This window comes from Podarcis raffonei, chromosome 1, assembly GCF_027172205.1.
Source record: "Podarcis raffonei isolate rPodRaf1 chromosome 1, rPodRaf1.pri, whole genome shotgun sequence".
NCBI classification, from domain to species: domain Eukaryota; kingdom Metazoa; phylum Chordata; class Lepidosauria; order Squamata; family Lacertidae; genus Podarcis; species Podarcis raffonei.
In genome coordinates, this window is record NC_070602.1 from 129,059,709 (window position 1) to 129,076,798 (window position 17,090).

Genomic DNA, 17,090 nt, shown 5'->3' on the forward strand with positions numbered 1-17,090 from the left:
TTTATTTAACAGATACTCAGTTTTCCACCAGCGCTTAATCCTTTCTTAGCAAAACTTGTTAAGGTCCTGTTTTTGGTGCCCAAAACATGTATAAAAAATATTTCCTAGAAGCCAATGGAAGGTCTGTACTATTTATGTTATAGAAACGCCAAAGGAGTATACAAATTCATCATATGTTATAATCTACAAAAAGATACACACAGGTCTTTTTCACAGATTTGGGAAGCATACAATGTTCAGTGTGCAAGAGAATTGTCTGCACTTGACTGATCCTGACACAAGTCCTTATCCATACATATTTGATACGCATGCTTGCTAAACTTCCCATTTTGAAACCTACACACCATCCAGATGTTTGAAGGTCACAGCTGACTTGTATGTTGACGCAGACCCACCATTTTGCCCCACATTTAACTTTCCCAATAAGGCCACTGTCTCTGGGCAGAACACTTAAATCTAGAGAAATGATAATTGTTCATAGTTCTCTTACCCAAGTTTCCTAGCTTACATCACAACTAATTTGTGTATGTTCTTTCAAAGGATTGCATGAATGAACTAGTCACCTCTATTTACAACATTATTTTTATTTCTCAGGGGGGGAAACTATTGGATGCTAAGAGGTTCACTCCACACCCATTTGGCTTTAAGGTTATGATATTATTATAATTTAATATAAATGGAGACCCTGCCAAAAGAGGCATGAGAGAGCCAGTGTGGTGTAGTGGTTCAGAGCGATAGACTCGTAATCTTGGGAACTAGACAAGAACCAGATTACATTCACCAGATTACGAGCCTACCACTCTTAACCACTACACCACACTGGCTATAAACTGCTAACAGATGCTATGTCTAGGTGGACATGTCTCATCGCTTCTCTGGAAGTGCTGCCTTGCCTGGGCAAAGAGTGCTGGACCCAATTCCCAGGGGTGGGGCCAACCACCTGCAGGGGTGGGGCGAGCCAGGGCAGGATGCTCCGTGGGGCCTCCAAGGAGTCTGCCTGCCTCCTCCCGCCCTACAGCTGGGGTGGGGGGAGGCAGCGAGCGGACCATTTGAGCAGTGCGGAGCCTGCGTGCGCCCAAGCAACCACATCTCTCCCAGGAGAGACATGTGGCTCGGGCGCGCTGCAGGTCCCGCAGTGAGTGCTGCCAGGCATTTTGTCACCCCCTTCAGTGGTGGCACCCGGAGTGGCCCGCCTCCACTGTACCCCGCTTCCTCCGCCCTTGCCAACTCCCCCTCTGAATCCTGTTGGGTCCCTCCAGGCTGAACCCCAGTGCTCTCCCTAGACTCCAACAGCGCTCTCTCCCCCACAGGAGGGGAGAGGAGCAAGTAGGATTCCTGCCTCAACACTAGAGCCAGATATGTTCAAATGGAAGGAAGGGCTAAGAGAACCTAAGCTTAGATGAGCTATAATATAAACAGATTTAGACAAGCTACGGCACAATGAAAAATAACCAGCACCCCCACTAAAAACCTCCTTGAAAAAGTCACAAGTATTCTATCTGTAGAAAGCTAAACCGAAACCATCTAAAAAGCAGATTAATCAGTCAAGGTCCTGTTTCCAAATACAAACACTTCTTGCATGCTTTTAAGGATCTAAATAAATTACTTTCCCTGATCTGAACATATTTGCAGGCAGGGGGAAAATCTGATGCTAGCTCTCCAGATGGATATTATCCTTACACAGCCCTTTCAGCATAATAAAGATATAGCACCATCAATTAATTTTAAGTCAATGATTGTGCCAATAACATGACTCCAGCAGCTCTTATTTATCCACCGCAGCCTTTCCTCATTTAGGGATGGCTGCATATTACTCACAGAAAACATGTCAAATTCTGGCTCGAAACCATCCTTTTACATAATTTTTTTAAAGCTGTTTTGTTTTTGAGTGGGAACTCTTTTTAGCGTAAGTGGACATTCTTCATCTCTAATGTAATGGACTGACTTTACAGTTATACATTAAAAGTAAGTATTTATAAACCTAGGATAACTTCCAAACTACACTGCAATCATCTTTAAATACTTAAGAAATAGATTTCGATGTTAAATGTGGGAAACAACGAGGAACGGAAGTTTATTTAGCCTATTCTCAAAAAATCAAGCTAGCCGCGGTAAAAAAAAGGAACAATGCGTTTATACTCTGTGTGCGCCAGTTTGTAAGACTCTCTAAGATACTTCTGAGATACTTCTATGCAGCTGACAGTATATTCAGAAACATACCATTACTTCTGCATTACTTGGTTAATGAAAACACTTATCAGTGCTAGGGCACAGACTGGTTCTATACATTTATAGGCCTGAATCAGATGTCATGCTAAATTATGAACTAGAGCAAGAACATCTTTCACCTCTCGTCCTCTTTCAAGCATGGAATGAGACTGAAAGCTTCTGTCCCCTGCTTAGAACTAGACTCAGGGCCGTCTTTAGCATACGCACCATGGGGTGCAAAGATCTGCCCAGCGCCCCCCAAATTTAGTTTAGCCCCCAAATTAACTTTTATTATTCCTATGTTAGGGGATGTGGGTGGTGCTGTGGGTTAAACCACAGAGCCTAGGACTTGCCGATCAGAAGGTCAGCGGTTTGAATCCCTGCGACGGGGCGAGCTCCCGTTGCTCGGTCCCAGCTCCTGCCAACCTAGCAGTTCGAAAGCACGTCAAAGTCCCAGTAGATAAATAGGTACCGCTCCGGCGGGAAGGTAAACGGCGTTTCCGTGCGCTGCTCTGGTTCGCCAGGAGGGGTTGGTGAGGCTTCGGCACCCAGCACCAGCCAGCAGGCAGGACGGCAGGCAGCAGCAACAGCAGCAGCACGGCCAGGGCTCCCCTCTGAGCCTCCCCATCCATGCCGAGCTGCAGGCAGGTCCGGCGTGGCGGTGTGGCAATCCGAGCCGGCAGGCACCTGAGAGGGGTGCACAGAGCTCAAGGGGGTGGGCAGGTGCCAGGGGGGACGCTATGTTTGGGAGGCCGGGGGGAGGCTGGAGAACCGGATCCAGGCCTCCCCCTCGGCCAGCGAGCAGGTCGGTCAGGGGCAAGGTGGCAGGTTGTGAGCAGGTCCCCCAAAAGTGGCAGGGCAGAGGTCAGGCAGAAAGGGGGCGATCCTGGAGAGTCCGAGTTGCCCGGCAGCCTCCTGGCGGCCAGTTGCCAGCAGGCATCTCCAAAGCTGGCAGGTCCTGCTTAATGGTTTCAGTTTGTTTGCCTCCAGCTCACACAGAATCCAGTCAAAAAGAAAAAAGGGGAGGGGAGTGCGGACACTGAGGGTGGGTAAGGAGGAGGGCGGTTTTTTTGTGAATGACAAGCGCCACCACTGGCACAGCGTGTCTTTGGTAAACAAGCGCACAAAGTCGAAAGTCCTTTTGCTTTTCTAGCTTGATCAAAATTATTTATTATTTCATAACAGGTAGATGGTATAGTTAAAGCTATCGTTTTCCCAGTAGTAATGTATGGAGGTGAGAGCTGAACCATAAAGAAGGCTGATCGCCAAAGAATTGATGCTTTTGAATTCTGGTGCTGGAGGAGACTCTTGAGAGTCCCATGGACTGCAAGAAGATCAAACCTCTCCATTCTGAAGGAAATCAGCCCTGAGTGCTCACTGGAAGGACAGATCCTGAAGCTGAGGCTCCAATACTTTGGCCACCTCATGAGAAGAGAAGACTCCCTGGAAAAGACCCTGATGTTGGGAAAGATGGAGGGCACAAGGAGAAGGGGACAACAGAGGACGAGATGGTTGGATAGTGTTCGCAAAGCTACCAGCATGAGTTTGGCCAAACTGCGGGAGGCAGTGGAAGACAGGAGTGCCTGGTGTGCTGTGGTCATAGAATCATAGAATCATAGAATCATAGAGTTGGAAGAGACCACAAGGGCCATCGAGTCCAACTCCCTGCCAAGCAGGAAACACCATCAGAGCACTCCTGACATATGGTTGTCAAGCCTCTGCTTAAAGACCTCCAAAGAAGGAGACTCCACCACACTCCTTGGCAGCAAATTCCACTGTCGAACAGCTCTTACTGTCAGGAAGTTCTTCCTAATGTTTAGGTGGAATCTTCTTTCCTGCAGTTTGGATCCATTGCTCCGGGTCCGCTTCTCTGGAGCAGCAGAAAACAACCTTTCTCCCTCCTCTATGTGACATCCTTTTATATATTTGAACATGGCTATCATATCACCCCTTAACCTCCTCTTCTCCAGGCTAAACATGCCCAGTTCCCTTAGCCATTCCTCATAAGGCATTGTTTCCAGGCCTTTGAGCATTTTGGTTGCCCTCCTCTGGACACGTTCCAGTTTGTCAGTGTCCTTCTTGAACTGTGGCGCCCAGAACTGGACACAGTACTACAGGTGAGGTCTGGTCCATGGGGTCACAAAGAGTCGGACACGACTAAACGACCAAACAACAACAACAACAGGTAGTTAAGAGCTTAGGCGGCCGCAGTGGTGGGCGCCTGGCTCCCCCCAGAATTTGGTGCCTGGTTGCCCTGCACCCCCAGGTAAAGACGGCCCTGACTAGAGTCATGGGGGGAAAGGAAGTACACCCTCTTTGAATTCTGTGGTTTTACATCTCGGGACTTAATAACAATACCCTGTTCCTTAGCAGGTCTTAGCATTAGGTAAATACAAACTCAGTTGAATAATAATAATAAAATTTTATTTATATCCCGCCCTCCCCAGCCGAAGCCAGGCTCAGAGCGGCTAACAACATTAAAATATACAACATTCTAAACAACAACACATGACCTATTACCCCATGTCCTGATTTATTTAACAAAAATATATTAAAAGCCAAAATAGGTAAGTCATGTGTGAAAAAGTAAGCACATAACTTGTAGAACAACCTTTAGCTTTTTCCCTCTCTCACATCGTTGTGGAGGAATTTTGGCCTGCTCTTCTTTACAACGTTGTTTCAGTTCATCGAGGTTTGCCGGCATTTGTTTATGCACACTAAACTATGGTTTAGTGCTATATGGATGAGCCTGACTGTGCCTAGACAAAACACTGGGCCTATGCACTCCCTGGTCCCAGACAGGTGGAAGAAGTTCTGCGAAGCTCAGTTTCATTTATACTCAAACTCTGCTATCCATTACTTTTGCTCAATTCCAGCTTAGTTTCATGGCAGTGCAGTCCACCGGGATACATTTTCAAGAATGCACATGGGCTGTACAAACTATTGTTATCTTTGCGATGATGCAAATTGTTCCTCTCCATAGCGTTTTCACCTCTCCTAAGTAATTCATCGTTAATTAAGCCCACCCTAGCTTATTTTACACTTCTTCTTCTTTTGCTGCACCTACTTTCCCCACGCACTAAATGAAGCTGAATAATCCCCTTGTGATGAAATACTGTAAAACATTAATAAACTAAATCCTAATTGAACTTTGTGGCATGCCGTTATCAATTCTGCTCAGCTTCCGTGGCATAACCACCACTACTTTGTTATCAAAACTTCTCACGGAACAGAGTTTATGAAGGAATATAATCTCTCTTCTCGGCCTGAATCTTCAGCATCGCTGAGCCATTCATGGGTATTACAGAAAAGGGATTGATATTGTCTGTTACAGTCATACCTCGGGTTGAATGTGCTTCGGGATGAGCGCATTCGAGTTGCACTCTGCGACAACCCGGAAGTAATGGAGCGCGTTACTTCTGGGTTTCGCCGCTTGCGCATGCGCAGACACTCAAAATGAGGTCACGCGCATGCGCAGAAGCGTCGAAAAGTGACACGCGCGTGCCAGATGTGCCATCACTGGTTATGTTTGCTTCTAGATGCGAATGGGGCTCTGGAACGGATCCTGTTTGCATCTAGAGGTACCACTGTATTCCAGTTCTTGGAGGGGTAGCTTCTAAGTTTAGATTTTTTTCTTACTTAAGAATTCCTGTTCTAGAGTAAATACTAATCAATATTAAACTTTGAAGGCAACAAGAGGGTTTACTAAATAAATAAATAAATAAATAAATAAATGGTAAAGGATCTCTGGACAGTTAAGTCCAGTCTCCGCTTTCAGGCTGAGCTGGCATTTGTACACAGCCAGCTTTTCTGGGCCAGCATAACTAAACCACTTCTGGTGCGCCATGACAGAAGCCAGAGCGCATGGAAACATTGTTTACCTTCCCGCCACAGCAGTACCTATTTTATCTACTTGCACTGGTATGCTTTTGAACTGCTAGGTTGGCAGAAGCTGGGACAGAGCAATGGGAGCTCACCCCGTCGTGCAGATTCGAACCGCCGACCTTCTGATCGGCAAACCCAGTGGCTCGGTGGTTTAGAGCACAATGCCACCTGCTCCCTTTAAAAAAATCAATTTAAAAACTCACTTATAATACCGTTGCAATCTATACAATCACACTTCACATCTTTCTAGCACAAGGAACCATTAAACTAGCCCTCACACCTCTTGCTTCCTCACCTCCTTCCAAGTCAAATTAAAATTAGAAAAGTATCACTACTCCTAATGGCAAACTCAGGGGCAGCCAAAAAGGAGGCAATGTCAAACCAAGGGGTGTGTGGATGTGTCAATATGCCTAAGGAAACCCTAATGTGTGTGTGTGCGCCTTACCTAACAGGGCAAACTCCCTGAAGACTGAGCATGCTCAATAGCCATGGAATGCAGAGCGACAATTGTCCCAGAAAACACAGTGGAGGTAGTGCAATAACAGGCTTAGAGTGAAGGGCTGGCGGTCGCCCTGAACTCATTTTAGGAGGGAAGATACTGTTGGTGATCTCACTTCAATAATGCAAGTTGAGTCCAGAGAGAGAAAAATACCTGGTAGGGTGTTGGACTCCCTCAAACCCTGGGTCCAAGTAGGTGCTAGAATTTAATTGAGGTTTGGGGTTGTTAAACAGGTTTAATAGCCAGACCCATGTGATTAAGTCAGACCCTTGTGTGCATCAAGCTTTGAGCTGGACACTTTTAATCCTTTAATTAAGCCAAGTGTTAAAAGCTAATTAAGCGAGGCTAACTTCCATGTGAGGGACGCGGGTGGCGCTGTGGGTTAAACCACAGAGCCTAGGACTTGCCGATTGGAAGGTCAGTGGTTCGAATCCCCGCAATGGGGTGAGCTCCTGTTGCTTGGTCCCAGCTCCTGCCCACCTACCAGTTCGGAAACACAAAGTGCAAGTAGATAAATAGGTACCGCCCTGGTGGGAAGGTAAACGGGGTTTCCATGCACTGCTCTGGTTTCGCCAGAAGTGGCTTAGTCATGCTGGCCACATGACCCGGAAGCTGTACGCCGGCTCCCTCAGCCAATAAAGCGAGATGAGTGCCGCAACCCCAGAGTCAGTCACGACTGGACCTAATGGTCAGGGGTCCCTTTACCTTTACCTTTTTAACTTCCATGTGAGGTGATAGGCTAAAGGACGGGCCACTGAAAAAGAACACAATGGATAGAAGGAGCCCAGTGTGAGACAGCAGATGAGTGGCGCCTTTCTCACCACGGATAAAGCAACATGGGTTAGTAGCTTAGGGTCAGGTGTCACGTGAGCAGGAAATGCAAAACAACAGGCAGAGCATGATGTTGGATCTCGGCTGGGATCCTAGGCTGCACCCATGGAGGAAACAAGACCCTCTTGGAGTGTTGGTGCTGCAAACTACTCCATCGTAGGCAGGGGCGGATTTAGGTTTGATGAGGCCCTCAGCTACTGTAGGTAATGGTGCCCTTTATCTGTCCAGCTGTCCTTTGTCAACAACAAACTGACACCGGTTTTTTGTGTTGGATATATGCTATACAGTGGTACCTCGGGTTACATACGCTTCAGGTTACATACGCTTCAGGTTACAGACTCCGCTAACCCAGAAATAGTGCTTCAGGTTAAGAACTTTGCTTCAGGATGAGAACAGAAATTGTGCTCCAGCGGCGCGACAGCAGCAGGAGGACCCATTAGCTAAAGTGGTGCTTCAGGTTAAGAGCAGTTTCAGGTTAAGAACGGACCTCCAGAACGAATTAAGTACTTAACCCGAGGTACCACTGTATTGTAATTTATGGACCTAATAGGTATCTAAAGCCATTTGCACACATTGCCATGCAACCAGTCCATGCAAAATGTAGGCACCCTATACATAAAGGTAAAGGTACCCCTGATCATTAGGTCCAGTCGTGGACGACTCTGGGGTTGCACGCTCATCTCGCTCTATAGGCCAAGGGAGCCGGCGTTTGTCCGCAGACAGCTTCTGGGTCATGTGACCAGCATGACTAAGCCGCTTCTGGCGAACCAGAGCAGCACACGTAAACGCTGTTTACCTTCCCACCGGAGCGGTACCTATTTATCTACTTGCACTTGACGTGCTTTCGAACTACTAGGTTGGCAGGAGCAGGGACTGAGCAACGGGAGCTCACCCCCTCGTGGGGATTCGAACTGCTGACCTTCTGATCGGCAAGCCCTAGGCTCTGTGGTTTAGACCACAGCGCCACCTGCGTCCCTTGCGCTATATATAGAAATGAGCAAACCAGTGATATTTTAGGGAGCAGGCTAGCAGGCAAGGCCCATTACTTACATCATAGCAGCCTACACAACACAAAACACTGTTGTTGTATGTAGGTTTTATTTTACTTGTTTTTTATCTTATATTTTGGAAATGTACATCCAGTTTTTTTTCCCCTTTAAAAATTTTTGGAGGCCCCAAGAGACTGGGGCCCCAAGCTATAGCTTGTTTAGCTTATACAGTGGTACCTCGGGTTACATATGCTTCAGGCTACATACGCTACAGGTTACAGAAATAGTGCTTCAGGTTAAGAACTTTGCTTCAGGGACTTCCGGGTTAGCGCCATCGGTGAATGGCGGAGTTCCTCCGATCGGAGGAACGGGCTCCGTGGAAATTGGGTCTTCCCGCCGCGGCGAAGGTGGGGACCCGCTAGAAATCCCAGGCGGAGGAAGCCTGGGAACGTGGGGTTCAGCAGAGCACCAGGAGCGCCTCCCCTACTCGCGGGGAACCACATTTCGGGGCTCCGGAACGAAGTGGGGTGAGCGGCGCGGTGCTGTGAACTGACTGCTACTTTCACGGAGGGAAGCCGCATAGCCATCGCCGGAGAGCGCTGACTTTTTCCTGTTGACAATTGGACTCTAAACAAGTACCCGTGAGTAAAAACGGAAAATTGAATCAAGAAACACTCGAATTAGGCACTGAAGCGGGAAGGTTCAAAACAGGAAGTCCACCTTCCGCTTTTTGTAAACAGACTGAAGCAAAAACCTTGTAATCTAATAGCCTGGAAAGTTGTTTGCAAAGGCTGAAATTTCCTGCATTTATAACCAATAAAACCCCCTTGGAAGCAGGAGAAAAGGGGGGGGGATTTGACTGTTTAAGCCTGCAGGAGAGGGAGTAAAGGAAAATAAGTTTCCATCGTCTCAAACCTGGGAACGGGGTGTCAGGATAGAAATTGTTGGAGATGTCCATTGATTGTAATTGGAGCATTTTGACAGATAGTTAAAAAAGAGAAACAAACTGACTTCAATGTTGCCTCCTGCATTCTAAAGAAACAAAGTATTTGAAAATTGAAAGTAACTTTCTTTTGTTGGATATGTTTCAAAAAGATGGATACAAATAGAAATTGTGTCCCCTAGAGGGAGCTTGTCAATTTGTTGCTGCAGTTTACTTGGAGACCTTACAGCTGCGAGATTGGGATCGTGGGACCAGTCGTTTGACCTTGAATAGAAATGTGTTGGGAGGAAGTTTTGGTGACTGCCTTTTGTAAGACAAATGCTTTGCTGGAGCAGTTACACGAGAAGACGGATTTGATGAATGAGAAGTTGGACTTGATGACTGCTGTAGTCAGTCAATATGGATCAACAGGAAATACGGTTACAGAAATTATACAGCGACCAACTCAGGAAACTGGTTCGACTGGGCAAGTGCAAGGGCAGATGAAGATGGAGGAGGCTGCGATCGCACCTCAAGCAATACAAATGGAGAGACCCGAAGCCCTGCAGGAGCATAAGCCGCTGTTTTGGAAGATTGAACTTGGAGTGGGCCTGAGAGAGCCTGGAGCTAAGGAGGCTCTTAACTTTGGTGGGACTCTGAAATATGCTGATAACTATTTTTTGGATAACTACTTTTCGGATTACAATGATGATGGCGGGGAGTGGGACTGTGGGGAATGGGCTAGCCTGATGAGGGAGGATGGAGATAATTATTGGTTGGAATCCCCCAGAGACCTACTCCTCAAGGAGAAAGGGAAGAAATTAAGAAAGAGACCAACAAAAAACAAGGAAAAGTGTAAGCATAAAAAAAAGAAGAAAATCTACAGAAGGGGCATAGAAGAGACGTAAGGGCCTCAGACATAAGATCACCAGGTTGATGGACTGGATGGAATGGACAGTAAGGACTGACAAAACCCGAGACCAGGAAGAAGGGACGTTGGATTAAAATTAGAAGAAAAGAAAAAAGCCTAGAAAAGGGAAAAAAATTATTTCTGGAATTAGTGTAAAACTAATGAAATACTAGGGAAAATGTGGGAATGGAATTATCTGGCTTTAGTAGAAAGCATATAAGGAGTTATGTATAAATATGTTTTAAATTTAGAATTTTAAGGTTTATTATGGTAAGATAAGGTTAAATAAATTAAGGTAAATTGAATAACAGAATATGGTGAAAGACGGAAAGGATTTGCTGAGTTAACTAATAGGCTAGACTGTTAAGATAAAGTATTTAAATAAGAATTGAGAAAGATGGAAAGAATTTGCTGAAACAACGAATTTAGCTAGAATACAAAAAGGGAGGTGTGAGGAGGTCAAAGAAATAAGCAAATAAAAAGATGTAACATGGGATTTGTACTCTTTTTTTTCTTTTTTTGTTGTATTGTTGTTATTGCTTTTTTCTCTCTCTTTTATGTACCTGTTCTTTTTCTTACTTTTTCTTTTCTTTTGTATTTTTGAAATTTGGAATAAATATCATTTTTTTAAAAAAAGAACTTTGCTTCAGGATGAGAACAGAAATTGTGCTCTGGCGCCACGGTGGCAGCAGGAGGCCCCATTAGCTAAAGTGGTGCTTCAGGTTAAGAAGAGTTTCAGGTTAAGTACGGACCTCCGGAACGAATTAAGTACTTAACTTGAGGTACCACTGTACGTAAATCTGGCACTGATCATAGGTGTGGGTTGTATACATGTGTAAATAAACAATATATCACAAAGACATCATGGTCTATTCTGTGCCTCATTTCCCAAAAAGAAACACAGACCCTGGATAAGCACTGCTCAGAGATTGGGGATGGCATGCAGCAATACATTGTTGGTTCAATTTGACAAAAACAACAATATACATATGAGGAGAGAGGTTTTGTCTTATTTATAGGCTTTGCCCAGAACATGTTTATTCAACTGGGGGTTGGGGAGACACTCCAATGACATTTTTCTCTCTCTCTTTTTTGGTCTTCACTCAAAAAAGAATAGCAAGCACATTATGAGGAAAGTGTCTGGTTTGCTTTCCCATTCGTTCAAATTCTCTCCCTAATTGCTCAGCTGCTTATATCTAGCAGGGCACTGTTCCGTGGATGATGAATAAAAAAGAAATTTAACACCACAATACTATTAACTGAGAATCAGTATGGTTCCATGTATGCTTTCAAAAGGATGTACTAAGTTTAGAAAGCCACAAAATTAAAATGGAAGGACCTCACTGAATTCACTCCCTGTTAAGTGTGCTTAGGACTGCAGACTAAAAAGAGGACCCCCAATTTTCAAGCACAGTCGCTTCAAAATAAGGGGTTGGGGGGCTTCCATGTGTGTCACGCCTTATCTTGAGAGAAGGCCTGAGAACAGCACCTATTTGCTGTTGAAATGGAATACTCAGGATGAGACGGTTAAATCTGCTATGATTAAATGGGCACAAGACGTTGGACATAATATTATGTTTGCTGACTGGGAACAGTTATGGACCACAGGTATGAAGTTTACGGCATGTAATGCCTTAAGAGAGAATATCAAGCTTGCAAAAATCTATCATTTGCCCGATAATAAATGTTGGAAATGTAAGGAAACCAAAGGTACATTCTTTCACCTTTGGTGGACGTGCCCTAAGGTTAAGGCTTTCTGGGAAATGATATATAATGAATTGAAAAAGGTATTTAAATATACCTTCTTGAAGAAACCAGAGGCCTTTCTCTTGGGCATGGTCGGCCAGTTGGTGTTAAAAAAGGATAGAACTTTCTTTATGTATGCTACAACAGCAGCAAGAATACTTATTGCAAAGTATTGGAAGACGCAAGGTTTACCCACTCTGGAAGAATGGCAGATGAAGATGATCGACTGTATGGGATTGGCAGAAATGACTGGCAGAATCCGTGACCAGGGAGAAGAGTCGGCGGAAGAAGACTGGAAGAAATTTAAGGACTATTTACAGAAATATTGTAAAATTAAAGAATGTTGAATGATGTTGGATTGAAATTAAGGGGTTTCCAGCTGCAATGTTTTGAGATAAGGATTTGCTGAGTAAATAATTTGAATTGGAATACAAGAAGGGGAGGTATGAGGAGGTCAGGGAAATATGTCATTGAAAATTAAGTATTGTGAACTGTATGTGTTTTTAAACTTTTTTGCTTTTTTTCTTTTTGTTTGTATAAAATTGGAAACTTAATAAATATCTTTATATATAAAAAAAGAGAACAGCACCTATTTCCATGCCATCCATCAACGCAATAACACCAGGGTATGTTACAATAAAACACCAAATGCAGAGTAAAAGCAGCAATGAAAATTAAATGTTAAAAAACTTCTGAAGTAACACCTAGAGCAGGGGTCGGCAACCTAAAGCCCATGGGCCGGAACAGCCCAAGAGGCTTGTCTAACCGGCCCACAGCACCCCCTGCTGCCCCTTCTTACCGGCCCAGCCAGGCGCGGGCACCAACTTCTGGGTTGATGGCGCCTGTGTGCATATGCACGGGTGCTCCTCTGTCCCAGATGTGCACCGGAAATAGCATGTGCACGTGTGCAGAATGGAGAAGCGGCCGTGCACGTGTGCATACGCTATTTCCGGCGCACTTCCGGGTGAGAGGAGCGCCGGAAATAGCATGTGTACAAGTTCGGCTTCCGGAAAAAAGTTTGAAAACCGGAACACCTACTTCTAGTTTTGCAGCGTTCGGGTTCCAAGTTGTCTGTGAACTAAGCTGTTTGAAAACCGAGGTGCCACTGTAATTAAAAAATGTGTAGAGTCTCACCACAACGTATTTATGTAATACCACAGCGAAACAGATTACCATATAACAACACAGTCTGTTCGGGGAAATAATTTTCCTCCAGTGTATCCCAGTATAAAATCCTCAGATGCTTTCCGCAAGAAATAACACATTTGTACATTTGGTTTGTCAGAGGGAGGATGGCTCACTCTGACCCCACTGATCACTGTTTGACACCCTAGTGCTATGACTTGGGATCATGGTCTTAAAAACAGATATTAGAACAAACTTGGTCCAATTATAACACTGATATAGCCCAAATAATCGTATCTCACAGCATCTGGGCAATGGAGGGTGGGATCAGTGTGTAACGGAGAAGTAGGAAGTATGCAAACCTGTGAAGTGGTCTTAAGGTAAAGGTAAAGGTACCCCTTCCCGTACGGGCCAGTCTTGACAGACTCTAGGGTTGTGCGCTCATCTCACTCTATAGGCCGGGAGCCAGCGCTGTCCGCAGACACCTCCGGGTCACGTGGCCAGCGTGACAAGCTGCATCTGGCGAGCCAGCGCAGCACACGGAACGCCGTTTACCTTCCCGCTAGTAAGCGGTCCCTATTTATCTACTCACACCCGAGGGTGCTTTCGAACTGCTAGGTTGGCAGGCGCTGGGACCGAGCGACAAGAGCGCACCCCGCCGCGGGGATTCGAACCGCCGACCTTTCGATCGGCAAGTCCTAGGCACTGAGGCTTTAACCCACAGCGCCACCCGCGTCGTATGTGAAGTGGTCTTATTCTGTGTTAAATATGAACAGAGTGATAAAGACACATATATACATAGGTACAATGGGAAGGCAGAGGGTGGGAATGTAAACAGTGAGGTCAAAAGGCAAATGAAATGGTCTGTGACCATTAGATATAAAGTTGGAGATAAGATGCCCATCCAAACATTGCTAATTTAATTAAAACATGGGCTGAAATAGGAAACCATTATCTCAATTCAAACCTAAACAGATAGAATCAAACGTCACTCTAAGCTTATTATGCAGCAGTTTTAATGCTTGAGTCTCCCTATGAAAGTCCTTTGGAAGAGAATAGCAAGTTGCAATGGTAGAGTTTTCTTGGAAGACTGAAGGAATGAATGAATGAATCTTTATTTGTGTCAGCCATTGGCCGTAGCAATAAAACAACAATACGATATACAAAGAATAGAAATAAAAAGTCAATTATATAAAATAAATTTTAGGGTTTTGAATCAATAGTCAAATAGTGGATCTTATTCTGATTGCCCCAGCTAAAAACCTTGTAACCTTTTCTGCGGACTCAACCTTTTCTGAGGACTGAAGTTTCTGAATGCCTCAGCCCAAAGCCCATTCACTATTCTGAATTACCGTATTTTTGACTCAGAGTAGGGGAGATTTGGGGGGGGGAGAGATTGCCCAGACTTGTTCAGCTTTTTTGGAGGGGGGGGGTAGCCGAAAATCACAAACCCACAGGACTGCCACAGCCAATCGCACACACATCGACAAAGCCACGCATCATCTGCACGCTCACCAAAAGCCAGCACCAATCACCCGCCCAATTGCCGCAGTAGCCAATAGCCAGCAGACCTTGCCGCACCCACCAATCACCTACAAATACACCACCGGCAATCTCTTGCTCGCAGCAGCCACCAATCGCCTGTCCCAACTCTCCACTATGTGTGTATAAGACAACCCCCAATTTTTAAACAAAAAAACCCCTCATCTTATACATGGAAAAACCCGGTACGTCACAGAATCATAGAATTGGAGAGTTGGAAGGGACTACGAGGGACCAAAAGCAATGACAAACCTGGACAGCATCTTAAAAAGCAGAGACATCACCTTGCCAACAAAGGTCCGTATAGTTAAAGCTATGGTTTTCCCAGTAGTGACGTATGGAAGTGAGAGCTGGACCATAAAGAAGGCTGATCGCCAAAGAATTGATGCTTTTGAATTATGGTGCAGGAGGAGACTCCTGGGAATCCCATGAATGGCAAGAAGATCAAACCTCTCCATTCTGAAGGAAATCAGCCCTGTGTGCTCACTGGAAGGACAGATTGTGAAGCTGAGGCTCCAAGACTTTGGCCACCTCATGAGAAGAGAAGACTCCCTGGAAAATACCTGGTTGTTGGGAAAGATGGAGGGCACAAGGAGAAGGGGACGACAGAGGGCGAGATGGTTGGACAGTGTTCTCGAAGCTACCAGCATGAGTTTTACTAAACTGCGGGAGGCAGTGGAAGACAGGAGTGCCTGGCGTGCTCTGGTCCATGGGGTCACGAAGAGTTGGACATGACTAAACAACAACAACGAGGGACCAACCCTCTGCGATGCAGGAATCTTTTGCCCAATGTAGGGCTGGAACCCCTGACCCTGAGATTAAGAGTCTCATGCTCTACCGGCTGAGCTATCCTTGTCGTACCCCCGCTCTCCGATTTGTCCGAGGCCTTGCAAGGTGCAAATGTACATGAGGTGTTGCATAATCGTGAGTTTTAAATTGGTGAAGCATGTTAAGTGCTCTGCAGTGGCAGCACAAATACTCAGCACTATACTGCTTGCTTTTGGTCCTATGCGGCAAGATGAAATCAGGTGACAATGTAAAAGGTAAAGGTAAAGGACCTCTGGACAGTTAAGTCTAATAAAAGGCGACTATGGGGTCGCAGCGCTCATCTCGCTTTCAGGCCAAAGGAGCTGGTGTTTGTCCACTTTCCGGGTCATGTGGCCAGCATGACTAAACCGCTTGTGGCGCAACGGGGAACTGTGACGGAAACCAGAGTGCACGGAAACGCCATTTACCTTCCCGCCGGTGTGGTACCTATTTATCTACTTGCACTGGTGTGCTTTCGAACTGCTAGGTTGGCAGGAGAGAATGTTTTCTCTAAAAGTAGTACATGGATGATTCATCACTCTTGCCCTTGCAGATATGAAAGGAAAAGCTTCAGTCAGTTGCACGAGATCTCGCAAAAACACCCAAAAATCATATTCTTGCAAAAATGATCATACTGAAGCATTTTTATGGGTTTTTTAAAAAAATTATCATTAAATAAAACAAAAACCCATGTAGACCTTGGTTGGCTCTCCAATTAAAAAAAAGCACTATCTGGGTGAAAATCCTATTAGTCACTTACCAGTAGCAGCCAAATGTACAACAATATTTTTCTGCTCATATGGCTCTCTAAAGTACATTAATCATGGACAACTTTGAGAAATGTAGCGTTTGTTTTTTGTACAGTATTGCTCCCAATTCCTCTAACGAGCTTGGAAGAAAACTTCGCTTGGAAAGTAAAATTAGGACAAAACAGGAGTTGAAAACTCATGTGCATGATGAAAAATTCACCCTTCAATGTAAGATTCAAATTACGTCAGAAAATCATCCTTATAGTACACTCCCACAAACTCCCTATATATACACAACTGTCCTTTTTCTACATTAACACGGCCAGACATTTTGTCTTGAGCAGCTGTTCAGCAACACTGGTATATGTTAATATCACTCAATTCCTTATTTAACTTACACCAAGGAGAGCTAACAGGGCTTTCATGTTTTTAACGCATTTTCTGTGGCTGTAGTTCTTTCAGATCACTTGTGCAAGGCCGAAGGAGGCATTGTGTAAATAGTTTTGTGGAAAACAGCTAAGTGATGCTGATATAAATAATAAAATGCTAGGCTTTTTAAAAATGGTATTCGTCTTCTGTTACAAGTTAGGAGGAAAAAAATCGTTTTGTCATGCAGCTGGCGAAGAACACTGCTGTACACGTGACCAGTTAATGCATTTTAGTGCATAATGTGGCAATTATTGTCTATACAACTATCCTATTGTACATGAATAGGAAGTGGCATCATTCTTACAATAAATTGTACGGTAATTAGCCATTTCCCCTCATTTCCTTTCTGAACTCCGATAACACCGAGATATATCATCTGTCTTGCTTATTTGCAAAAGTAAGAACAAACCATCTGTACTGCCACTGTTCTAAATTAGATGGACTGTAA

General features: G+C 44.9%; 1 protein-coding gene across 3 annotated transcripts in view; it reads right to left on the reverse strand.

Annotated features, from left to right (window-relative positions):
* The window catches only part of PARD3B (par-3 family cell polarity regulator beta), a 617,714-nt gene that overhangs the window by 338,337 nt on the left and 262,287 nt on the right, over window positions 1-17,090 (reverse strand). The window lies entirely within an intron of this gene.